The sequence below is a fragment of the Amblyomma maculatum genome, unplaced genomic scaffold (genome assembly GCF_055883805.1).
Source record: "Amblyomma maculatum isolate TAMU_Amacu unplaced genomic scaffold, ASM5588380v1 scaffold_13, whole genome shotgun sequence".
Taxonomy (NCBI): Eukaryota; Metazoa; Arthropoda; class Arachnida; order Ixodida; family Ixodidae; genus Amblyomma; species Amblyomma maculatum.
In genome coordinates this window covers 32,718,047-32,745,315 of record NW_028146738.1, presented here as the reverse complement: position 1 = coordinate 32,745,315, position 27,269 = coordinate 32,718,047, and positions in this window count along the sequence as shown.

Below are 27,269 nucleotides of genomic sequence, written 5' to 3'. Positions count from 1 at the left end.
CCAATTGAGCTATGTCGACAGCTGTTTGGGCTCTATTGTTGCCTGTAAACTAACCTTGTGAATGTTCATCAGTGCCAGCCTCATCCATTGCGGTGGACATGCACTGTCCTGCACTGCAAGAAATGGTCAAAATGAGGGTAAAGATTTTGGCACCTCTTTTGCCAAACATTAACCATATTATCAATTTGATGGTGCTTTCAGGGATTTATGGCTACTTGTCAGCCTAGCATACATCTAAATCAATATTACAGTTGATTATCATTTCAAATTATAATGCATTTGATCATTTTGATATAATGTAAACTGATTATCAATATAGATGATTATCACTCTCAATCGAAGATCCATGACATTTGCTATAACGCACTTAGTCCGTCAGTATGACAGCTGGCAGTCATGCTCACATGATCGTGTTTTAATCATTTTGACGTACTCTTTGTGAGCCAGGAACACAACGAACTCATCAATATGTCATTGTAAAATGTGCCATCAATACCGACACCAGGTCTGTCAGTTTGAAACACATTTAGGGCATCAATAGGACAACTTGACACAGTACAAAAGCAATTCAGCACTTGTTTTTATATTATGGTTTCATTTAAACAATAAAACAAGCACAGTTAGACAATTAATTTTATGTAATATGTATCCAACAGTATCATTTAGGATATGTGAATCTCAAATTCATTTTAGAATTTCCTACAGCCTTGGTTGTAAGATGCTAAGCACAGCTGAATTTAAGATAAACTTTGATGTGCTCTGGTATTGAGCCACCAGTGCAAAATTCAAAAGCTTCTCTTTGTCCTTTGGATCTGTCCTTTTATTTTTATTCAAGGGCTTCTACTGCTGCTCTTGTCAAGCTGCAGTCTGGTTTGCAAAATACCTTTATAAGGAAGAAAAAAAATTGCGCTTTTAAAAAGGCATTATCATTATAAATGCTCTAAAATCTAATGAAAAAAAAATACCTGTTGAACTTACAGCTTGCCACTTGCGGATGATTCCGAAAATCGTGCATGGTGTACTTAGAAAACAAAATATGTTGTATACTCAGATTATATACAATATCATATTAGGAGTATATGAACATAGAACGATATGGGATCATAACAAATGCATCCAACTTAGGCTGAAGTTAACTTCAGATGTACAAAATACAATCAAAGCATGGGCAAATGATGTTGCCATCATTTCTTGCCCAGAAATAAACTTGAAATATTAATTTCTGATAAACGCGGCACCAGAAGTCTCTCTAATTCCTATTTTCAAACTCTCCTTCATTCTCTCCAGCCTCGTTAAATAATTTGTGAGACAAGGATTTTGTGAAGCTAATCTGATGTCAGTTTCCATGTCCACTTTTCCCAGCACTTATCTTCCAAAGCATTAGAAAATAAACAACTCGAACTCAGACATAAACCACAAAAGAAGAGGTGGCAGTCAAATCCTTAATATTGCCACAGTTTAGGTAAAATCTACACTGTTGGAAGGAATGGAATCATTTCTTCGTTTCATAGCAATTTCATCTGTAAATTATATTGTTAAGGAAAAGTACACAGTGGTAAACGCTAGTCCACTGTTAGACGCACACCACACACCGCAAACCACAGAACTAAGTCAGCTAGGCCTGAGCGTCGTCTTCCTCCCTACTTCACATCAGCACGTCGTCGTCATCTCGATACTGTGCTCCGTAACAGTATTACTCGCGCCGAAGAAGCACCGTCCTGGTGCGTCCTACACAGGAGAGCTTTAATGATATGGTTTTAGACGGGCGATATGCACGAGTTCTGGATGAGGGGTGATTGATTGAATGTCCTTTATTGAATGGGAAGGCTCATGGCCGTGGATGGGGATAAAGGGGAGTAGACAAAATCTTCATTGTTTAGGTCGTCACTCGAATCACATTGCTCTAACCAGGCCACTAAGTGAACCATACTTGGCAAATATCATCTGTGTGTTAGCATCAGTTTCTAGAAGGGAACGGTAGTTCAGGCGGTAGGGTTCGATCTCGGGGCGTCCAGTAGAAAAAGCAGGGCAATCCCAAAGTAAATGAGATATGCCGCCGCAGGTTAGAGTCGTACAGTGGGGGCACGTAATCATTTTCACCGTATACTGACGCCAGCGGGCCATAATACGTGGCGTGTAAGCCGCATGGGCGATGAGCTTATTCAAAAATACTTCTTGACTTCGGGTGAGGTGGGTTCTTCTCGTAAAAGGTGGGTCTGGTGTGGCCACCTGCATGCGATGCTGGCTGAGGCTACGAAGACTGGTCCGAGTATAGTGCATAAGGGCAAGAGAATGGGTGAGTTGCCCGCGCAAGGTCGAATAAGGATGAAGAAAGGGGGATGGGGAAGTAAATGTGGACATCCCACCTGCCAAGGCAGCCGCGGCGTGTGCCGCCGCATTGCCCCCTGATTCGTCCGAGTGACCTGGGGTCCAGTGAATAGCGACAGTTCTGGTCGAGAGTTGGTGGCGTTTAAGGAGGCGCTGTATAGCCGTAGCTGTTGCGTCTTGTGAACACGGAGTAGCGATTTCCTTGTAAGCTTCAAAGGAATCAGTAAGAATACGGGTTGTGGAAGGATTCTTGGACTGTAAAGGGGCGATCTCATAGGTCACATCGGTGACTTGCCGCAAGATGGAGTAAGGGCCCACGTAATGAGGCAAAAGTTTCTCACACATACCTACACGGCGAGCCGGTTGCCAAAGAAGTACGAGGGAACCAGGAGGGTAGTGGACGTCTCGGTGACGTAGGTCATAACGACGTTTCTGAGAGTGCTGAGACACTCCAAGATGCTCTCGAGCAATGTGGTGGGCGGCATCGGCGCGAGCGATGGCATCCGAAGCGTAGCTGCAGGAAGAGTCGTCAAGAGGCAGCAAGGTGTCGAATGAGAGTAAAGGGTCACGGCCGAAATGTAGATAAAAGAAAGAGTCTCCGGCAGTATCATGGCGTGAGGAGTTATAGGCGAACGTCACGAACGTGACGAAAGGTAAGGAGACGTCCCAGTCACGATGGTGATCGGACACATACATAGACAGCATGTCGGTCAGTGTGCGATTGAGGCGCTCAGTAAGACCGTTCGTTTGCGGATGGTAGGCCGCGGTGAACTGGTGACGAGTAGCGCATGAGCGGAGAAGGTCAAGTCAGCTAGGCCTGAGCGTCGTCTTCCTCCCTACTTCACATCAGCACATCGTCGTCGTCTCGATACTGTGCTCAATAACAGTATCCCACCCCGCACCTCCACCAAATGCTACGTGGTGGCATGACAAGCGATGGAACACGGCGACACAACAGAAACAGAACAATGTGATGACATGACGATGAAATATGCTTTAATGGCCAGCGGGCCTGGCGTGAGCGCTCCGACCCGCGCAACTTCCCGCTTCGTCGTCTTCGTAGCACTACCCGGCACCACCGAGCGATCGTCCCGATCGATTGCTAGAAATCCATTGCATGAAGTGACGATGAACACAGACACAGGATTAGGAAATGAAACGCTAGATATCACAATGAATGCGAAGATGGGATTAATGCTTGCCCCGGAGCATCAGGTCCAATCTTCACCGTTTGCCGAAGGCCAAGGCTCATGGACACGCTGAACGGCTTGAGCGGGGGTGCTGTCTTCGCTCGAGTGGTCGTGAGGTCGCTTCGTCGTAGGGTCGGTCGGGTCGGCTTTGGGCTTTTCCTGGTCGTCATGGGTTCTGGTCAAGGCTAGGGACGGGGCTGCGGAGAGCGGCCGGTCGGGTCTGAGCACAAAGGGCTGGGATAAAGCTAGGCGGCGATCTCCACGGGCTCTCGGCTGATGGACCCGGCGTACGGTTGGCTTCGACGGGGCAAGGCGAGGATGGGGATGAACCGCACCTCCACCAAATGTTAAGGAAAACTACACAGTGGTAAACGCTAGTCCACTGTTAGACGCACACCACACACCGCACACCGCAGAACGAAGTCAGCTAGGCCTGAGCGTCGTCTTCCTCCCTACTTCACATCAGCACGTCGTCATCTCGATACTGTGCGCGTAACAATATTCATGCAGTTCCCTTTATTTTTCTCTAGTGGAGGCAACATATTTGCTGTACTTTCTTCTTATGCCTGATCTTTTCATTAAAAGAACACTAATACATAAAGTCCTCTTCCAAGGTTTCTAGCAAAGCACTATTTTAAAAATCCCTGACTTTTCCAATTTTGTCTGATTATCTCACTCAAATTCCCTGACGAGTGAAGAGGCTCAAAAATGCCAGTGCTGATGACAATGAGTATAGACGAATAATTCCCAACAAAAAGCTGTTTATTAATCATATTCTCTAATTTGCAATAGTGAAAGGCAGGTATTAGTGTTAATTGTAGACAAAAACGTCGCAAGTGTACTGAAAATAAAAGCACACTGATGCCACCCTCAGCAGAGCTCTTTTGATACTAACAGCTGCTAAATTTCCTATAGTCCCCATGTATAAAAAGACGGCGGTTCTGATATTGTTCAAACTTCGGGTATATATATAGGGTTCCTCGATGAGAGGCATCCTATGTCACGGTCGGTCTCGAGGGAGAGCGCGGAAGTGCCTATGTGCATAGTAGTGTTGGCGGATGCGGCCATTAAAGAAAACTGCATCTAAGACTCAAACTTTCAGATTGTTGACAAATGCGCAAGCAGCTGGAATATAAAAATATAAAATTAGTTCAAGACTTGCAGAAGTGAAAATTCCTAAAGATAACAGCCATAGAGTTAAGAAGGGGGGATACGAGGCTTAGAACGATAGAAAATGGTCAAAATCCATTTTAAAAAAACTAATTTTTCGAAACAGTTATTTTTTTGACCACATGCACTCAAATTAATAATGCTGAATTCGGTCAGCAAATGCGATAGTCGGCTTTCAAATCGTCACAGCAGCCACGAAATGCTCCAGAAAAGACGTATTTTGTTCGAAATGTCTGCGCGCCGCGGGCGTTGCAGCCAGCCCATTGCCGAAATCCTGGGCTTGGTTTGTTATGCGCAATCTGCGCTATATCAAAATGGCTTCGCTGAAGCGGACTGCCTGCGCGCGCCGATTGAGAAAGACAGACAGAGAGAAGGCTTATTTACACCGGCATGGACCTCGGGACAGGGGCTCAGCCAGGGGGGGGGGGGGGGGTTCTCCTTGCCGGCTCTCCTGCGCAGTGGCCGCAGAGAAGGCCTCGGAGTTAGCCTCCTCCGCCAGGCGTAGGACGATCTTTTGTTCATCCGCATTTGGGCGGCGGATGTAGGCCTCCCAGGCAATTTGATCAAGCGGATTAGTTTTTTTAGCTCCCGGAGAAGCGGGACATTGCCAGATTAGATGATTTTGACTCAGAGGTACGCTGCAGAGATTGCAAGCCTCTGGGTCACCTGCCAACTCATTATGCAGATTAACATGAGGAAAGAAACAATTGGCCTAAATTTTTGGCAGGCCCTGCATTCTGGGGGTATTAGGGACCTATCTGGTGATGGATAGATCCTTCTGTTTAGTCTGGGAGTCTCAGAGAGCTCCTTGTAAGTGATGAGAGGGTCTTTGTGTCCAGGTAGCGGTGTCTCTATGGCCGCTCGGGTGCATGCATCTCGAGCGAGGGGATGGGCAGCTTCATTGCCGCCCAGTCAACCACGGATATTCGTGGTACGTCCGATTAGGATCCGAATCTCTATTGCCATGAGAGGACGTTCGTAAAGCATCCGTTCGCACGTTCAAATTCAGATATCCGTATCGGAGATTTGGTCCGAGGGGCATCCGTTATTGGATGGTGAGCGGAGGTACGCACGCGGACATCCGAGAGGTATCCGTGAATGTCCGTCTATGGCCACGAATTTGTGGCTGACATAATTTAATTGTCCTCACACAAAATATTAAACACGTGATTCGTCTGTTGTACAGATTACGATATTAGCTTACCCCATTCCTATTAGCGCTAATATAAAAATAACATCTAAATTAATCATGCGACTTTCTAGCATCTGATCTGATAATTAATATAATAATGCCATTTTCTTTCTGCAGCATTCTTGCGTGCCGACACATGCACTCTTGGTTCGCTGAAAACGACACTGCTAATAGGCAGCACATCATAGCAGTTTACCTCAAACACCTGAAAGTCGATGCCATTTGATCCAATCCAGCAGACAAGTTTTTTTGGCTTCATGGCCGCGGGGTTTGTTGTTCCAGTGCTTCTTTGGAATTTCGTTTTTCCAACTTATTTTGTATTGTTTGTTTATTGGATGGTTATTTGGCTGTGCAAGAAAATTTATGTTCCACATATGCGCTAGTCGAGACCTTCTTTTGGCCCTGAAGCTTTGTGCAAATGACTTCGCCTAGATGGTGCTTTGTTGTTTTGGATGAAAGGAGCGGCTGTTCACTCCCAAATGTAAGTTACAGAGCGTGAACATTACTTTCGGATGCTATTTCTAGATGGGTGAAGTGCTAAACACAGTTACAACCTCTTGCGCACTTTGTTCACCCTGGCATGAAGTTTCAAGCACGGAGTGGTTGCAAGTGTGAGGCGATACCTGCCACGAGACACGTTTATTCGCGTTGAGGAACATACCGCAAAGTTCCGGAAACGAGTGCCTCGCACCTCTTTTCTATCTGCGTTTTTTATTATGAGTGTGTGGTAATATTTTAGAAAAAACCCTTAAGGCAGAGTGGAGTTTCGGAATGAGGGAGTAATCATTACGTTCACCCGTGCGCTGGCGTAAGGCGACAAAAAAAAGCTCACAGATTTCGTGGTTAAAGAAAAAATTACTGTTTAGGTGTGAATCGTGAATGATATTTAGGTTCGTAGTTGTGGTTAAACGGAATGCGAATAAAGCATAATGCCAGAACTACTAGAGTTTTGCAGTGGTGCGTGACTTTGCCATCTTTTTAATTCTTTTTTTTTTTTAGATATAACCTGCCCCCACGTAGCGGATTGGTGCCGAAATAATGCCATGTCATGGAAAGAACAGGTAGGCTGAAGTGCAATATTACTTTTTCATAATATTGACTCGTTTCCTTTGGCTTACAGAATGATTAAACATGTATGGCACAGCACGTAGCACTGTGCAGTAGAAGTGTACCACAAAGTTTAAAGCTCCTGTTAGATTTCCTGGCTTCACTCATATTCTCTACTTAAATCCTTATTTTTGTGCATGGATCACAGTGAGACCATGCCATGCATTGGTGCAGCCTTGACAAACATGTTATAGCTCCCAGAGTTCAATGCTGAGCCAGATATGAGGGCTCTACGGCACCCATGGCGCTACAGGGCCTTGAACTGTGAGCAGACCACTCTTCCTTACTCCTTTGAAGCCCTGGTTTTTCAGATATGATGTCAATGCCCTGCTGCATGATTTGTCAATAACCACAGGAACAACAGCGCAACAACAGTAGCACAAAGAGAAAACCCGCAAGTCCATGTACACTATCAGGAATCATTGTGAAAACAAAGAGCCAAACTCTTCCTTCACACCTAAGCAGATGACACATCGCTATCACGCAAAACCCTTCTATCACCCATACATAAGGCTATTAACAATGAAATGTTTCCTTTCCAAGAAATAATCACCAAATAAGCCAAAGCAGTGTCTGCCCAACACACATGAAGTGGCGTGTAAAATTGTAGCGACTTTTTTAGCAAAAAAAAAAAAAGAAAGGTCGCAGATGTGTCAGCGATACATGACCCCGTTGTCTGAAAGGTAGGGTAGTAATTCTAGTAGGGTCCTCTAAGCAGCGTCACCTGGCGACAAACAGAGGGAATATTGTCAAAATGAATAAGAGATTGAATTGGAAAACCTTTATTGCTGCAAAGAGCGATTGGTGGGCGCTACACTTAGATGGCGTCAAGTCCGTTGCTCTCGGCGACCTTTTGAGCCCACTCAGTGGCCCGAACTTGCGTCAACGGGTCCGAGCTTGCCAGTATAGCCTCCCACCGCTCAAACGAAGGGACTGGTAGTAGGTCCGCTGGTGGCGGCGCTTTTTTGCAGCTCCATAATATGTGATCGTACTCTGCTATTTCGCCGCAGTGTTTACAATTTGGATTGTATTGTGCTGGGTACATGTGCGCTAATTTAGAAGGGCTGAAGAAGGCACGCGTCTGGAGCCGACGCCAGATTACTTTTTTTTAAACCGATTTATTTCTAGGAAGGGAAAGGCGCGGTAACTGTCTCACTTGTTTTATGTGGACACTGCAACCGCGCCGTAAGGGAAGGGAGGAAGAGGGGAGTGAAAGTGGAAAAAGAGAAGCCGTAGTGGAGGGCTACGGAGTAATTTCGACCACCTGGGGATCTTTAACGTGCGCTGGCATCGCACAGCACACGGACGCCTCTTCGTTTCGCCTCCATCGAAACGCAGCCGCCAAGGTCGGGTTCGAACCCGGGTACTCCGGCACAGTAATCGGGCGTCTTACCACTGCACCACCCCGGCGGGGCGCCATATTACTTCCTGCCTTTTGTCTAGTTTCTTGTCTGGTGGAGGATATATCCGCCTTTCTAGTTTAAAGTGATTAGTGTAGTCATGAAATGAGATTAGTGCATCTCTCGAGAAATTAGGGGAATCAACCTGGCTCACTGCTCGGCTGACATAACCTCGAGCTATACTGTGAGCCAGCTCGTTTCCTTTGTTTCCCGAGTGTGCTGGCACCCATATTAATTCCACCTTTTTTTGGTTCCAGTCTTTATATCTTAAAATTACCTCTGTCTCTTTGGAGATCACGCCCTTCGCAAATTGTTTATAGCAGATTTGGAGTCACTAATTATGGTAACCGCTTTGGTGCTGACCATCGCCATGGCGATAGCCGCCTGCTCGGCTGTCCCTGAGTAGTTTTTATTGAACCTGCCGTTAATGTTTTACCCGAGTCGTTCCCGCCCACAATAGCAAAAGAGTTGCCTCCTTTGTATTCCGCCGCGTCTACATAAACAGTGTATTCAGAGCCTTCTAACTTTTCCTCAAGGCCTTTGCTCTTGCTTTTCTCTTGCCTTCATGAAAAGCAGGGTGCATGTTTTTGGTAGCGGTTTAATAGTAAGTGCGTTCCTTACTGCAGTCGACAGTTTTACTTGTGCATTTCTTTCCGGGATTATATCTTTAGTCCAAATTTACCCAGGATTTTCCATCCCGTGGATGTGGTGGCGAGCCTCTTTAGCTGTGTTATTATATGTGCCTCGCATAGTTCCATGGTGTTATTGTAGACCCCCAATTTAAGAAGTCTTTCCATAGGGGTGCAGTGGGGTAGCCCCAGTGCTGCTTTATATGCCTGCCTTATGATCGTTTCAATTTTGTTCTCTTCTGCCACCCCTAGCTTGAGGTAGGGGATGGTATACACTAATATGCTTATCACAAAAGTCTTATCAATTCGGCACAAATCTTTCTCCTTGACCCCACGTCTTTTGTTGCCTATTCGCCTTATCAACCTGGTTGTCATGTTAATTGTTGATTTAAGTCGATTTATTATTTCTGTGTTCTTTCTATTGACTTGGATTATTAGTCCCAAGACCCTGATTTTGTCCACTCTGGTTATCAGTGTGCCATTTAATTCCACCAAAACGTCTTCAGCGTTGATATTGCGTTTTTTTGTTCCTCGGATTACCAGAAGTTCCGATTTGCTTGGTGAGCATCTCAGCCCTGCCCTTTCCACATATTCTTCAACAATGTCGATTGCCTCTTGAAGATTTTCTTCTATATCCCCATCGTTGCCTGTGCATGTCCATAACATGACATCATCAGCATATAGCGTATATGTCACCCCTTTCACAGTTTTCAGTAATGATGGGAGGTTCTTTAACGCTAGGTTGAAGAAGAAAGGGGAAAGAACTGAGCCCTGTGGGGTGCCCTTGTCTCCCAGCTTGTTTCAGACCTGATGTCTCCAAGACTTATTTCTGCTGTTCTTTCGGTTAGAAAATCCCTAACGTAATCGTAAATCCTCTTGTCAGGGGCAATTTCCTCCAGATTATTTAATATGGCTTCGTGTTTGACGTTATCAAAGGCTTTATGTAGATCAAGGCCAAGTACAGTTTTTGTGCCCCCTTTATTGAGCGCGTCAATTATGCCAGCTTTGAGTTGAATCATTGCATCCTGTATGGACAGCTTGCTCCTGAAACCTAGAATTGTTTCGGAAAATACCTCCATTCCCTCTGCATACTCCTGAAGTCGGTTTAGTATTACATGCTCCATCAGCTTTCCTAGGCAAGATGTTAGCGATAGAACATTTGAAACCTGCCGTTCCTGTTTCTTTAAAAAAAAAAGCTTCTGGGGCATAATGGCAGAACACTACTTACCTGAGCACTGGTCCGAGTGCAGTTCTTTTTAATTTCCAATGTGAAAATAAGCCCCCAAAATCTTTGCTGGGCTGTGTTCCCCTTTAGATTGATTTATGTGGTGATGTTTTTTATCCTTAAAGTTTCCAGTTAGGCATTATGATCGGGCTAGGTTCAACAACGCTGCGCAATCAAACATTCGGACAACAATGAAGATACCTATTTCTAAACCTTTGTCCACATATTCTCCTCTACATCATCTTTCATAATCATTAAAAACGTATTGCCTAATTTCATTGTAATAATTACGGCTCCTTTATGAGACCCTTGCGCAAGGCTAGGCACAATGCAGTTTAAAGAGTCTACGGGGTCACTCCACGCCAATTCACCTACTTTGCACTCGGCCATCTTCGATTTCATTTTTTTTTTTTATTTTGGCTTGTATTATTATTATGAATATTATCCTGGCTTAGTTTTAGCGGAAGAACATTTTCTAGCGTGGCCGTCATATTGTTTCCAAACGGAACAAAACCTAGCCGCACAATCAAATTTGTAAAGATCAAAGTTCTTGATGCGCAACTTTGAAACTTTTTATGCAAACAAATTAAACATATCTAGAGTGAATACATATATAAATTATTTATTATAATTAAAATGCACATAATTCTAATATACAAACATTTCAAGCTCTGCAGGTTATATTTCGTTCTACCTCGAAGCAGTGGAGTAGGTCTCTTTTCATGCTGTCGCAGTCCACCGCTTCGCCCCTGTTATGCTAGCTGCTAGCAGGTGCGGAAAGGGTTAAATCATCTTCATTAAAAAAAAAAGACAGCTCGTTTTGAAAAGCGCAATATTGTGCGAGCATAGAATATCTTATTACACACTCTCGTGCGAAACATTCGGAATCAAGATCTGTGCGGTTAGAATCCCCGTGTCATTACAATGTATTCCTTCAAACCTTTAAATCTGTATTTGTTGTTTTTTAGCAGCCACTGGTATGCGGCCTTATCACTCTGATTCTTATCACTCTGATAGACCGAAGAAATTCAGCACATTTATGAAGTAAGTATTGCCACGAAACCATCAAAGCTGTGTTTATAGTTTTATAACAGCCGTCGGCATGCGGCATTATCACTATGATTCTGGCGCGCTTATCAATTCTGTATCCCGTGTTTGTTCATGCTCGTTGTCGCGATTCGACGCGTTATCATTTTTTTTGTCGCTCAAAATGAGCTGAGATCTGTCTCGAAGGTTCCGACCACTGCGTATGTTTCTGAAATGTTCCAGGTTGTGCTAGCAACAGTTTACGACGTTATCTAGATGGTTCTGAGCAGCATTTAAATTGAGCGTTGACGAGTGCGACGGGCATTTTTTGTTCGACGACCAGCGATCACGATCGTTCTATCGCCGCCGCCGAATAGCTTAGTTCATTGCAGGGCGCAAGTAAGTCCAATAAAGAGTTAATTTCAGTGCTTTATACCTGTGTGTGTTCACTTGTGATCACGGCTTTGTCACCACCACGTGACATCGGGTGAAGGTGCTGCCCTTGATTCTTCAAGCGAAGACCTCAGCCTTGTGCCTCTCGCCCTTGGGGACCAGCCTACAGGTCACCGAGCCAGCCGCCGACTTCAAGGGCTCCAACCCGAACACAGTCTGCTGCCTGGCCCCATTCTACCACGGAAGGCATCAACTTTTGAAACGTCCCAGTCAACACCGTCAGTTGTCTTCGTGCAGCCCAGGGAGCCCCATCTTCAAAGGACTGCCCACTGAAGGTGCGGAAGACTGGATCGACCCAGTAAAGGTCAGGTTCTTTGTTCTTCAAATCTTCCGCACATCTCCGAGGTGCTCGCCGACTCGGCAGGCGACGTGCAGTTCACGAACAAACACTCTGAGGTGAAGGACGACAAACCTGAAGTAAAACGACGAAACTTGACTTTATATAACAATAATAACACAAAATACAGAAAACTTGTTTACAAAAGAGGCGATTATACTACAAGAGAGGCGATTGAAAGAAAACTACGTGCAGCTGCACGAGCTGACGCGATAACAGCAACATGAGCTCATTGCTCTTTTTAATCGACTGCTAAGTCGGGGCTGCCTGCTAACGCTAGCTTCTCCAAGCGAGAAACAGAACCAGAACCGCCGATGGCTGCGCGGCGCGCTCTTCCAGCGCAGAAAATTCTAGGCGCGGATATAGTGCTCTAGAAGATTGGGCAGTGTGTCGACCGCGCCGCTAAATGCATGGGAGCGAGGGGCCGCTTTTGCGATGACGGAGGCGCCGCAGCGCAGAGGGCGCCACCAAGGGCGCCACCAGCAACTGGTGTGTCAGCCGCCCGGGCGCCCGCGTATGCGCGCTGTGCGGCGGGGCGCATACCGCGCGGACTGTACGTTCTTGTTTGCTTGTGCGTCGTCTCGAGCTGTTCGCGACAAGATTTTACAAATATGCCGGTTAACGGTGCTCAGTACTATTAGCAATCACCTAATTTATTTTACATTTTGGCCGTCAGCAACACCTCGGGGAAGTAACATGACAGGAGTTGGCTCCGAGGAAAACAGCTTGGAGAGGGCCGGCGTACGACTCGCGCAGGACGCTTCACTCGCTGTACAGCTTGCTTTAGCATTCCTAAAGCACCTAATTCACGTCCAGAAATGTAGTCATTTTGAAAAGAGGTCAGTGTGGAGGCAGGATGTATGAAGAAGTGAAACATACAACACGTGCGTTCGAGCGCTGACTAAAACTGGTCACAGTAACCCTATTATCAAAACAGTTCAAAATGGTATATTCCGTTGTTTCCCACGTCAACTATGCAGACTACAGTACGTCACTGAAGCCACAAGAGAAGTCGGCATTCAGTTGGAATGAATTAAATGTGGACTACCCCACATGGAGGTAGAGATATAGTAAAGTAAGGACATGAAAAACTGAACCAGACCACGCCAACTGGCTACTGAATAACGGAACACAGTGGGTCGGGAAAGGTGGAAGAAGTGGGAGGTAAAGGTTGCACACGAAAATAAAAAGAAACGTGTCGCGCTGGGGAGAAAAGCGGCGGTAGCCGCCACAGTTGATCACACGGGAAGAGAAATGATCAGCTCATCGATCAAGACCAATAACTACATAGGAGATGCAGAGGAAGTTGCAATTACCGTTGCAGTTAAACACGTCAGCAGCCAAGGTAGAAAGCACATAATACTCAGCGATTCCCAAAAGGCCAGTCGTGCCTTCCTCCTGGGACGTGTATGCAAACAGGCACACCGAATAATGAAGCAGGAAAAAAGACGGGCAACATCAAGCACACAATCCTGTGGATACCGGCACACGAGGGAATCGACGGCAGAGGCTGCCGACAGAATAGCTGGAGTGCATATTTTCCGGGCACCTGCGCCAGCTGCCCCAGAGCCTTCAACCCCTCTCACGTACGGGGAACTAATACAATACTTCAAATTAGAATGAACACGATACGCAGCCCCACACAAAGACCTCAGCAGACAGGAGGCAGTAACCTGGAGGAACATACAGGCTAGGACATTCCTAAATCTAGCAAAGTACCACAAAATCTGCCCCGAAAAGCCAAGAAACGCTGTTTGATAATAGTTACAGTCCATTATTAATATAAACAGCGCGAACACGAAGACAAAGGACAAGATAAAAACAAGCCACAGTACGAGCGCTGACTCACAACTATGCCTAAGCCAAGAATAACAGTAAATGGGCGTACTTACCCAACTAGCTTTGTGGTCTTGCAGCAGTGCTCCCGCGACGTGATTTTAGGCATGGACTTTCTAAATGAACACAGGGCTATCATCGACCTGCGATCCAAGCTCATCAAGCTATCTGCAGACAAAGCCATTTCTGCTACGACGTCGTCGGCGCAAAACATCGCTCTAAACGTCCTCGATGAAGAATTGACCGTCCCGCCCCGATCAAGCATCGCAGTGTGCGTAGGTAGCGCAAACATCGAAACCGCTGAAGGCATCGTCGAAGGAAATATCCAATTGCTCTTCGAACGAGGTGTCGGCATTGCAAGAGGCATCGCGAAATTTCGGAGAGGTGAAGCTCAGGTGCTGCTAACAAACTTCTCCGAAGAATACCGGCATCTCAACAAGGGCACGACGATCGCTTTTCTCGACGAATTAGCCGACCTCAAAGATGTATTCGCCCTCCACGACCAAACGCTGGAAGACGCACCGGACGAATTCCGTCAGCCCACATTGGACATCAACCCGGCATTGACTCATAGCATGAAAGACCAGATTCTCAGTCTTCTTCGAAGCTATGCGGAGTGCTTCTCGTCATCATCGAAGGTACGACAAACACCACTGGCCAAGCACCGCATTATAACGGACGAACACGCCTGACCTCTGCGCCAAAGCCCATATCGCGTATCGCCGCGAGAACGCCAGGCCATACGCGATCAAGTTCAGGAAATGCTGCGTGATGACGTAATCCAGCCATCGAAGAGCCCCTGGGCGGCACCAGTCGTTTTGGTGAAGAAGAAAGACGGCACACTTCGCTTCTGCGTTGATTACCGCCGCTTGAATAGCATTACTAAGAAGGATGTCTACCCTCTTCCCCGCATCGACGACACTCTCGACCGGCTCTGCAATGTAAGGTACTTCTCATCGATGGACCTGAAGAGCGGATATTGGCAAATTGAGGTCGACGAAAGAGATCGCGAGAAGACAGCAATCATCACACCGGACGGTCTTTTTGAGTTCAAGGTGATGCCATTTGGCCTCTGCTCCGCACCAGCCACATTTCAACGAGTAATGGACACAGTTCTGTCAGGCTTGAAGTGGCAAACTTGTTTGGTATATTTGGACGTCGACGTTGTCTTCTCGTCAAACTTTGAAGACCACCTAAAACGACTACAGACAGTGCTGGAAGACATCAAGTCATCGGGACTAACGCTAAAAGCAGAGAAGGGTCACTTCGCCTACGAAGAACTCCGGTTCCTAGGTCACATCTTTAGCAAGGGCGGTATTCGCCCAGACCCGGAGAAAACAGCTGCAATCTCACAATTCCCACCGCCTACCGACAAGAAAGCTCTGTGCCGATTCCTTGCGCTGTGCGCAATTATTATCGACGATTTGTCAGAAACTTTTCGCGGATCGCGAACCGTTGACGCAGCTTACAAAGGCTGACGTACCTTTTAAATGGGAAGCGCCGCAAGGAGAAGCCTTCGACGAACTTAAGCGCCGCCTGCAATGCCCTCCTCTACTTGGCCCCTTTGATGAAAACGCCGAGACCGAAATTCACACCGACGCGAGCAGTGTGGGCCTAGGAGACGTTCTCGTCCAGAAGAGTGCCGGACAGGAGAAAGTAATCGCCTACACGAACAGGTCCCTCACTAAAGCCGAATTCAATTACTCGACGACTGAGAAGGAGTGCCTCACGATCATCTGAGCCACTTCTAAGTTTCGTCCATACCTACACGGCCGACCATTCAAGGTGGTAAGCGACCATCATGCGCTCTGCTGGCTGGCTAATTTGAAAGATCCCTCCAGCCGCCTTGCCAGATGGAGCCTACGACTTCAGGAATTTGACTTGACTGTAGTCTATAAGTCGGACCGGAAGCATTCCGACGCAGACTGCTTATCACGCGCTCCCGTCGACGCTCCCCCGAAGGACGATGACGACGAATCCTTTTTAGGACCGGTAAGTGCCAGCAGTTTCGCAGAACAACAGCGATCAGACCCGGGGCTGAAGGCGCTAGCCAATTACTTAGAAGGAAAGACAACTTTCCCTCCTGGTGTGTTCAGGCGACATTTATCATCGTTCGCGTTAACCAATGGCCTCCTTGTAAAGAACTTCGCAACCAACAAGACCGCGCAGCTTCTTGTAGTGCCTAAAAACATCCGGCAGGAAATTCTGCAGGCGTTGCACGATGAGCCCACAGCAGGCCACCTCGCATTTGCGCGCATGTTGCATCGAATCCAGGAGAAGTACTACTGGCCGCGACTTCCTGCCGAAGTTGCCCACTACATGAAGACGTGTCGTGAGTGCCAACGACGCAAGACGCCGCCGATTAGACCAGCAGGACTACTAAACCCGATTCCGCCCCCAATCATGCCCTTTCAACAAATTGGGATGGATCTCCTTGGCCCCTTTCCATCTTCGCCTATGGGTAACAAGTGGATCATTGTGGCCACTGACTACCTTACCCGTTACGCCGAAGGAAAAGCACTACCCAATGGTACCGCGGCAGAAGTCGCCAAATTTTTTGTCGAACAAATTCTCTTGCGAAACGGCGCCCCAGAAGTGCTCATCATGGACAGGGGAACGGCTTTTACGGCGGAGTTGACGCAAGCCATCCTGGAATACAGTCACACAAGCCATCGACGAACAACTGCGTACCATCCCCAGACCAATGGCCTTAAGGAGCGCCTGAACAAAATGATCGCGGACATGATTGCTATGTACGTCGACGCTGAACGCAAGACCTGGGACGCCATCTTGCCATACGTGATCTTCGCGTATAACACGGCAGTCCAGGAGACGACCAGAGCGACCCCGTTCAAGCTTGTGTACGGTAGGGAGCCCACGACGACGCTCGACGCAATGCTGCCGCACGTAACCAACGAGGACAACCTCGACGTCGCCGCCTACCTGCAGCGTGCAGAGGAAGCCCGACGACTCGCACGTCTGCGCATTAAAGACCAACAGCGCACCGACAGCCGACGATACAACTTACGATGGCGCCACGCAGAGTACAATTCAGGATACCAAGTGTGGGTTTCGACGCCAATTCGTCGTCGCAGACTTAGTGAAAAGTTGTTGCATCGATTCTTTCATCATCATCATCACCCTCACTATACCAACTGCAGGGCGAAGGCCTCTCCCATATTTCTCCACTTAACCCAGTTCTGTGCTAGCTGCATCCACTTGACCCCTGCGAACTTCTTAATTTCATCCGCCCACCTAACTTTCTGCCGCACCCTGCTACGCTTTCCTTCGCTTGGAATCCAGTTTGTTACCCTAAGCGACCATCGGTTATCCTCCCTTCGCACTACATGTCCTACCTATGTCCGCTTCTTATTTTCCACTAGAATGTCGGTAACTTGAGTTCTTTCTCTGACCCACTCTGCACGCTTCGGTGGTGGTGGTTTGTGGGGTTTAACGTCCCAAAGCAACTCAGGCTATGAGAGACGCCGTAGTGTAGGACTCCGGTAATTTCGACCACCTGGGGTTCTTTAACGTGCACTGACATCGCACAGCACACGGGAGCCTTGCTGCCACCGAGGCCGAGATTCGATCCCGCGTCCTTGGGAACAGTAGTCGAGCGCCGTAACCACTGCGCCACCCCGGCGGGGCTCTGCACGCTTCCTATCTCTGAATGTTACCCCTACCATTTTTCGTTCAATAGCCCTCTGGGTTGTAATGAACTTAAGTAGAACTCTCTTGGTTAGCCTCCACGTTTCAGCGCCATAGGTGAGTACAGGTAAGATGCAACTGTTATATACTTTTCTCTTTAGCGATAACGGTAAGCTGCTAGACATAATCTGCGAGTGCTTGCCAAATGCGCGCCATCCCAATCTTATTCTTCTTGTTATTTCCTTTTCATGGTCCGGATCTGCGGTTATTACCTGTCCTAAGTAGACATATTCGTCTACTACTTCCAGTACTTCGCTACCTAATGTAAACTGCTGTTCCTTCCCGAGGCTGTTGAACATTACCTTAGTCTTCTGCATATTGATTTTCAAGCCTACCTTTCTACTTTTCCTGTCTAGGTCATCAATCATTATATGTAGTTCATCTCCCGAGTTGCTTAGCAAGGCAATGTCATCAGCAAATCGCAGGTTACTGAGGTAGTCTCCATCTACCCTTATCCCTAACTGCTCCCATTCCAAGTCTCTGAATACTTCCTCTAAGCAAGCTGTGAATAGTACTGGGGAGATTGTGTCTCCTTGCCTGACACCTTTATTTATGGGAATTTTGTTACTTTCTTTATGCAGAACTATGCTTGCTGTGCAGCCACTGTATATATCTTCCAGCACTTTCACGTACGGCTCGTCTACCCCCTGATTTCGCAATGCCTGCATCACCGCCGAGGTTTCAACTGAGTCAAATGCTTTTTCGTAATCAATGAATGCTATGTATAAGGGCTGGTTATATTCCGAGCATTTTTCTATCACCTGATTGATGGTATGGATATGATCGATAGTAGAATACCGTTTCCGAAAGCCTGCTTGATGCTTTGCTTGATTGAAGTCTAAGGTTGTCCTGATTATACTAACGATTACATTCGTAAATACCTCATACGTAACAGACAGTAAGCTGAGGGGTCTGTAATTTTTAGGGTCCTTAGAGTCCCCTTTCTTATGTATGAGGATAATGTTTGCATTCTTCCATGGTTGCGGTACCGTCGATGACACGAGGCACTGCGTATACAAGGCGGCCAGTTTTTCTAACACAATATCCCCCCCGTCCTTCAGCAAATCCGTAGTTATCTGATCCTCTCCAGATGATTTCCCCCTTTTCATAATTTCAAATGCTTTCTTGACCTCACCCTTCGTCACTGATGGAACGTCTGAATGTTTTTCCCTAACGCCAATCTCATTAGGGTCCTGACTACTTTGGCTACTGTAGAGATTTGTATACAACTCCTCGGCTACTTTGACTATCTTATCCATATTCGTGATTACGTTGCCCGCCTTGTCCCTTATCGCATACATCTGGTTTTTGCCTATGCCCAATTTCTTCTTTACCGCTTTAAGGCTTCCCCCGTTCTTTACAGCATGCTCAATTTTATCCATGCTATACTTCCTTATATCGGCCACCTTGCGCTTATTGATTAGCTTTGATATCTTGGCCAATTCGATCCGGTCTGTTGGATTGGAAGCTTTCATTCTCTGGCACTTCTTAATCAAATCTTTCGTCTCCTTAGACAGCTTACCAGTATCCTCTCTAACGGTCCTACCGCCTACTTCTACCGCGCACTCATTAATGATATCGCTGAAATTATTGTTCCTTGCTTCTAGGATAATGTCGCCATCCTCGGTTAGAGCTGAATACCTATTCTGTAGCGAGATCCTGAACTATTCTGCCCTCCCCCTCACCGCTAATTCGTTGATGGGTTTCTTTCTTACTAATCTGTTGCGTTCCTTCTTCAGATTTGGGCTAATATCGGGACCTCACCATCCTGTGGTGACTGCATCGCACTTTCCCTGATTACCTCTACATCTTGCATAATGGCGGGGGTTGAACACATTATGAAGTCGATTTCATTGTTAGTCTCCCCGTTCGGACTTTTCCATGTCCATTTCCGGTTCTTCCGTTTACTGAAGAAGGTATTCATGATTCGTAAGTTATTGGGCTCTGCAAACTCAACTATTAACTCACCCCCTGCTATTCCTAGAACCAATGCCATAGTCACCTACTGCCTTGTCTCCTGCCTGCTTTTTCCCTACCTTGGCATTGAAGTCGCCCATTAGTACAATATACTGCGTCTTTACTTTTCGCATTGCCGATTCTACATCTTCGTAGAAGCTTTCAACTGCCTGGTCATCATAACTACATGTAGGTGCATAGGCCTGTACAACCTTCAGTTTATACCGCTTATTAAGCCTATATACGATGCCTGCCACCCTCTCATTAATACTATAGAATTCATCGATATTACCCGCTATATACTTATTGACAAGGAAACCTACTCCTAGTTCTCGCCTCTCCGGTAAACCTCGATAACACAGTAGATGCCCATCCTTCAGTACAGTATATGCCTCATTCGGCCTCCTAACCTCACTAAGCCCTATGACATCCCATTTCATACCTTCTAGTTCCTGTAAGAGCACTGCTAAACTAGCTTCACAAGCTAGGGTTCTAGGATTAAACGTTGCCAGGGTCAGTTTCCAATGGCGGCCTGTCCAGCGGTGCCAGTCTTTCTTAGCACCCACCCCCTGCTGCGTCACACGTCTGACCGCCGCCGTGGTCAATTGTTCCTCAGCCGCTGGTGACTGAGGGCCGGGATTTTGTGGAGCTTATCATGAGAGGTTGCAGCCAATTACTGCACCAGGGTGGCCAACTCCTGTTCTGGTGAGGGAGTGCGTTGGCGGAGGTGTTCACCGGCATCAGGTCGCACACCAAACCTGTTTATGCAATTCCATCGACACGCAGATGTTTTTTTTTTAATCCGGTGGAGAATTGCGTGGCACCGGGATTTGAATCCCGGTCCTCTTGCATGCGAGGCGGATGTTCTACCGCTACGCCACCGCTGCAGCCTGCGTCGATACTTTGGGCCGTACAAAATCATTCGCCGCGTCGGACCATTGGACTATGAAGTCATTTCCGACGGAAAGTCAGCATCAAAACGGCGACATGCACGCCCAGAAATTGTACATGTTGTGCGACTGAAGCCATATTATGCGCGTTAAAGAATCTGTGGCGTTTAAACTTTGCAGTGTTTATGTTTAAGTTGGTTTGTTTTGGAACATTGAGGCGATGTTCCAGGAACATCGAGGCGATGTTTTTTTTAAGAGAGGAGTAATGCCGCGAAACCTTCAAAACTGTTTTTGTTGTTTCTCAACTGCCGCCGGCATACAGGCTTATCACTCTGATTCTAGATCGCGTATCAGTTCCGTAATCTTTGTTTGTTAATCCTCGATGTCGCGAGCCACACCTTTATCAGATTCGTTGTAGCGCAAGATGGACCGAGATCTATCTCGAAGATTCCGGCCACTCGTGTGTCTTTCCATAATGTTCCAGCACGTGCTGGTAGCTGTCAACGCAGAGTACAAAGCCCGGGCAGTCAAATTAGTCTGGAGCTCTCCACTACAGTATTCTTCATAGCTACATATGTCACTTTAGCATGTGAAACTCTACATGCCAAAGGTAGGATGTGTTGTTTTTCAGATTTTGTAACTTCTCATCTATGTTTTGCAACATTTGGCTAATTTTAGCTGTCAAACAGTTGTTAAAGATGAAACCGAAGCAGTTCTTGGCATGGTTTCCTGCATGGATTAATTTGCTAATTGCAGTTCTTTGAAACTTGCATCAATTATGGACAGTTCAAATAGCAGGCAGTTGAATTACAGGAATGATATGGATAATGCATTTCAGTTCTGACAAATGGAAAGTAACGGTCCCCTCCATGGAGCATAGGTTCCCTTAGACAAATACATAATCGGGTGTGTGATTGTGACACATATCTAGGGTCGGCAGAAGGCCATGTGGAGCCAGTGTGATATTCTTCATGAAGGCTAAAATAAAATTGTACAACAGCTGCTGCACCATGCAGAAAAAAATTGGTCATTTTATTTATGATTAACTGACCATGAATAGCATCTTACTCAGAGTACAATGTGATATATAATATCTGGTTTAGCCTCCCAAAACAACTATGGCTATGAGGAACACAATAGTTGAGGGCTCCAGTATAATTTCGACCACCTGGGGTTCCTTTACATGCACTGACACCGCACGGTGCATGATGGCTTATTGTTTCGCCGCTATTGAAATGCCCCTGCTGTGGCTGGAACCAAATCTGCATCTATGGGTTCAGCAGCCAAGCACTCTAACTACTGAGCCAGCACAATGGGCCAAGTAACAAAATGCATGCAATTACATTTCCTTCTAGCCTGTGATTTCCTTCACAGAACTAATGTATACAAGGAAAAGTAAATAGCAAGAAAACACTAGTTTTATTGCACATTATATTCACATTTCAGCAAACATTTTCCAGGAAGAAATTTCTCATAATGTTTCCTGAAAGAAGGCAGCAGAGCAGGTAACAATAACACAAAGCTAAGAGGCAAACACACACACACAAGGACAACGCAGCATTGTCCTTGTGTGCGTGTGTGTGCGTTGTCCTTGTGTGCGTGTGTGTGCCTCTTACGCTTTGTGTTGTTACCTGCTCTGCTGCTTTCTTCCAAGAGATGTGTGACCAACTAGCTCAGCTATCGACTCTATTATTACTCAATGTTTGCATGGAAACCATGAAACAAAACAATGTACTTACTGAACTCCAATTGTTAATGGGCAAGGTCGCATCCATTTTACTACATTGCACTTATCACAAAACCACAAGCCCCATCTGCTTTGGCAGATGGGGCTTGCACCGCACGGTGCATGATGGCTTATTGTTTCGCCGCTATTGAAATGCCCCTGCTGTGGCTGGAACCAAATCTGCATCTATGGGTTCAGCAGCCAAGCACTCTAACTACTGAGCCAGCACAATGGGCCAAGTAACAAAATGCATGCAATTACATTTCCTTCTAGCCTGTGATTTCCTTCACAGAACTAATGTATACAAGGAAAAGTAAATAGCAAGAAAACACTAGTTTTATTGCACATTATATTCACATTTCAGCAAACATTTTCCAGGAAGAAATTTCTCATAATGTTTCCTGAAAGAAGGCAGCAGAGCAGGTAACAATAACACAAAGCTAAGAGGCAAACACACACACACAAGGACAACGCAGCATTGTCCTTGTGTGCGTGTGTGTGCGTTGTCCTTGTGTGCGTGTGTGTGCCTCTTACGCTTTGTGTTGTTACCTGCTCTGCTGCTTTCTTCCAAGAGATGTGTGACCAACTAGCTCAGCTATCGACTCTATTATTACTCAATGTTTGCATGGAAACCATGAAACAAAACAATGTACTTACTGAACTCCAATTGTTAATGGGCAAGGTCGCATCCATTTTACTACATTGCACTTATCACAAAACCACAAGCCCCATCTGCTTTGGCCAATCACTTGATGAAACTAATGGAGACAGATGTCGTACACCACAAACTGGTCGTCTCGCAACATGTCTCCGCATACGTTGCATTTCAATTTCATGTCTTTCCACTTAACTTCAACTATTGCCAGCATTACTAGTCATCCATCTTTTCTGAAATTCTTTTTTACACTGTTGGGATGAGCATCCTTGTTAACAATGGTCTCTGGCATTCTCGATGTTATCATTTTCACATCTTCCTCACCTGGAATAACGAAGAAAATGACAAGCCTTGAGTAGAGAAAAAATTAGGGAGACTCCTAATCTCTACCTGTAAGGGTATGATGCGCCAATGTTAATGGCTCTTGTCTGCAGATCCCAATGTGGATTCCCGTTAATTTACATGCCATTTACTACAAACCTAATTACTAAATCCTTAATTCATGCCTCTGTTATCTCAGACATACTCATTAGCATATGGTCGTAGGCTGCCCTGCTATGTGATAGACAACCTGGCATAGACCTTTGTATGCCTCACATTAACCAAACTGTACAAACATCCCTCCATGGCCTAGGACTAATTTTTCTTAATCGGAGCTGAAACGCCCCAGACCATATTTGAAATATAACTTTCTAAGCTTGAGTTAACAGCTCCTGCCATGTCGTGTGGCATCGCGACGTTTGGCTCGTAGCACTTTTGGCTTGTGCATAGGGTTCATGTGTTAAATACTGGTTAACATGCATGAAAAATACACTTGCACACAAACTGGTGGCAAATGGTCAAGTGGTGCACTGCAGATTCTGAAATGTATACCTATATGCATGCAAGGATGGCATCATCACATAACATGATCAAGAGTTCTGTCAGTACCTGCAGTTACATGGCATTTCAATGCCCATTAAAGGACCACTTCAGACAATGGTTGTTGTTACCACAAAACCTATTCTAAGAGCAGACTGACACCATTCCACCGAGCAATGGACATGTATATACATACCCTAGATAGCTCATGATTGTGGATCTCATTTATTTCTATGACTTCCAAGGAGTTCCTGTCGTCAGAAAGCCTAAACTTTATGAAATCGGGACAGCTGTCTTGAAAGGTGATGAAAAGAAATAACCAGGTTACCTTGCCGCAATGGTAAATTACAGAAGGTGAATATGCTGCATGAAGATACCAGGAAGCTTGAACAAAGAAAAGTCAGAGTGAAATAGCAGAATTTTTGAAACATTGAAATAAACTACAAACTATACTTTGTCAAACCTGTCATCGAGGAATGAAAATCATGAAGTCATCAAAAACACAACATGGGGGACATTTTAGGTCATCTTCACAAAACACATACCCTCACCTGACAAACATCTTCATACTATATGAAAGAGGACAAACCAATATGCAATAACTGTGGAGATGAACTAACAATAAACCATATCTTACTTACATGTGCGCAAGAGTCGAGAAAATAAGAGGAAAACATTTTGTATAATTTTGCAACAGATCCCTTTCCATTCCAGCGTGATCCAAGGAGAGGCGCGCAAATTTCCTGCATTTTTGGTTTCCTAAAATGTTCATAAACAAGCAACATCCTAAAGTACATTTTAGTCATTACACACAAAATACATTAAACCTTGTTCTTGGTGCATGGCAGCATTAGTCGCTTATGCACCATAAAAATCGACACAACGCTGTAAGGTATACTTTAGTTAGCTATGTTATACGAGATAAGCTTTCGGTCTGGTGTGGTCCTTAATCACGTGACAGCGCTGTCATGAGGGTCTATGTCCCAGCGATCGCAAAGTGACCTATTCCAATAATTTTTAAAACTGAAGGCGATTTTACAGATCTCTAAAGTCGCGCGGATGTTTGGTTTCGACTGGAGTGCTCAACTGTTTTATCAGCGTCCGCCTGCTTTGACAGCCTGGAGTGAAGCTGTTAAATAGAACACATTTTTGAACATTTAACGCGTTTCTGAAGGCGTTGCTTTCCATTACGGGGCCCACAAAAAGCAGCTAATATCAAACGCCGCCTTGGTAGGCTTTCCAGCAAGACAGCGGTGTAGCGTGAAAAATCGCTCCGCAGGTCCATCTCTGGCGCCGCCTTGAGGCGAACTGTTGAAACTTATAGCTACTGACCACACCTGAAACACTGAATTGTGCATGGTCAAGGCAGAATTTCTCTAACACTGAGCATTGATAGCTATTGATTTCGCTCCGATGAAAATCCGTTCTCTCTTCGATCATTGATACGTCAGCGATTGATCATTTATGCGCCTCGGTGTAGGCCAGCCGTGGGAACATGTATGCGTGGTTGTAGCAACGATCACTTGCATGGCACACTCTGCAAAATTCCAAGAGTCAGCTTCTGCAACGAAATTTGCAGCGCACATTTTCTACCGCGTACCAAAGTCCGGCGATGCATGCATATCTCCCGCTCGTTTCAAAGCTGCGGCCGTTCAGTCGGGTCACGCTAACCTCGAGCATGCGGGGGTTTAAATTGAAGGACAAGAAAAAGATGCAGGCTGAGCACTTGTCTAGTTTTCCCCTAAATACCAAACAACATTCCTGTTCGTATATGGAATTCGGATTATTCGCGCTTCCGGCTTTCCGGTTGTGCACTCTTGTATTGCGCTGCAGCAGGTCTTCGCCTCGACGAGTTGACGTGCAGCTCGCCGCAGCAGCAGCATAGGCCTCTAGTATATTCGGCATGTCTTCCGCCACGGCTCTGAGGTAGGATTTAAACGAAGAATTTAACTAGAAACATTCCATTTCCTCGGTCTGCATGTGAGGAACAAGCATAATGCCATTTCACATACATACTTTTCACTGCCGAATGTTCTGCACGGCGAGGTGTATGTGTTGTGCTGGCGCAAGATCTTCGGAGGTCGATGCAGGACCTAAGATAGCGTAAATGCTAAGAATAGCTCGCTCGCATTACGAGCAGATCGAGGTGATAGTTTAGTGCGAAGCGAAAGCTGCTCGTGGATGTGCGTATGCCAGCTGGTGAAGCTGATTCAGTACGTCGCATCGCCTGCAGCTATGTGCGTGACAAGCGATGCTTGCCGTACCCAATCCTGAGTGAAGACCGTGATCTAATGGATGAACTCTGCGTAGTACTTCATCGAGAGTCACGGCTAACTGATATCATAGCGTAGCAAGCGGAATGCGCACATACGCGTTCGACGTGCATACAGCCAAGAGCCTGTATATCGATGTCCGCCGTATCTTTACAAGAATCGAATGGATACGTCCGACGTACCTTTAGACACTTCGATCAAAATATCACCATAGCTGCGAAAGACACCTTTTTAAAGAAGCTAAGCTTTATTTTTCGACCGGTAGCCGCAGTGTTATGCCGCTATGAGGTATTGCAAACATCAAAGATGCAAAAACTTTTATCTTACCTTTACGATTTTGTTTATCACGACGTAATGCACGAGGCTGTTACTGCTTTCACTTTCATCATCTGCTGGCGTAGCCTTCGAAAGATCTGGTGCAGCGATCAGAGCAGAGCGAATACAATTACGTGCAAGAAGGTATACAAATAGTAATATTAGCACAATTTGAAACATTTCAGGAGTATTTGTTCGTAATGTTTGACAAACGCGCATTTTCAGCGCTTACGACACTATCGTAACCATTCTCCGGTTGACGCTCAACAAGCCAAAAGAAGCCGTTCCGAAGTTTAGACATTTACGTAGTGAGCAGTTCTGTGCTGGGCCGTGTTTGCGAATGCAGAAGTATTTTGTGCTTTTTACAATATTTAAAAGTCGTCGCCAGTACGAATTATTTAAGGCATTTTATCTGAAACATCTACGTAAGTTTTGAGCCGGTCAAGGTGGTTTGACAACTTCTGTCAAGACTGAGAAATGTGATGCGACATCTGCAAGGCCTAGGACATGCGTGTGTTTGGTAAGTAAAAAAGTGCATCTCATTTCTTTTTTTTTTTTTGTAGTCCTCGCGTTGTGTAACGTCTTGTGAGATTGGGCTTACGTCGAGTGGATTTGCGAGAGCTTATTATAGGCACGGAGGAAAGGAAGAGTGACTCAAGCGGGCACCACTGCCAGCACAGTTCGGCAGTGTGAGAGCCGCTTACTAGTCGAGCGACTACCAAAGTGAGCTGGTAATTTTGGCGTCCCTAGTTTAAAATAGGCCATTTCATTTTGCCGAAGTATCATTGGTGTTATTTTCGGCAAGTAAAATATCTTTGTCGCCTGATTATTTTTCGCTTTGTATGAACAATGGTGAACAGCCAAGGATTCAAGGAGCATCTAATCGCAAGTTAACACACTGTGCAAGTTAACACACATTCGGTACGGTTCGTTGTAAATAGACTAACTAGACTGTCTTTCTATGCCAATCCATTTGCAGGGTATGGGTGTAT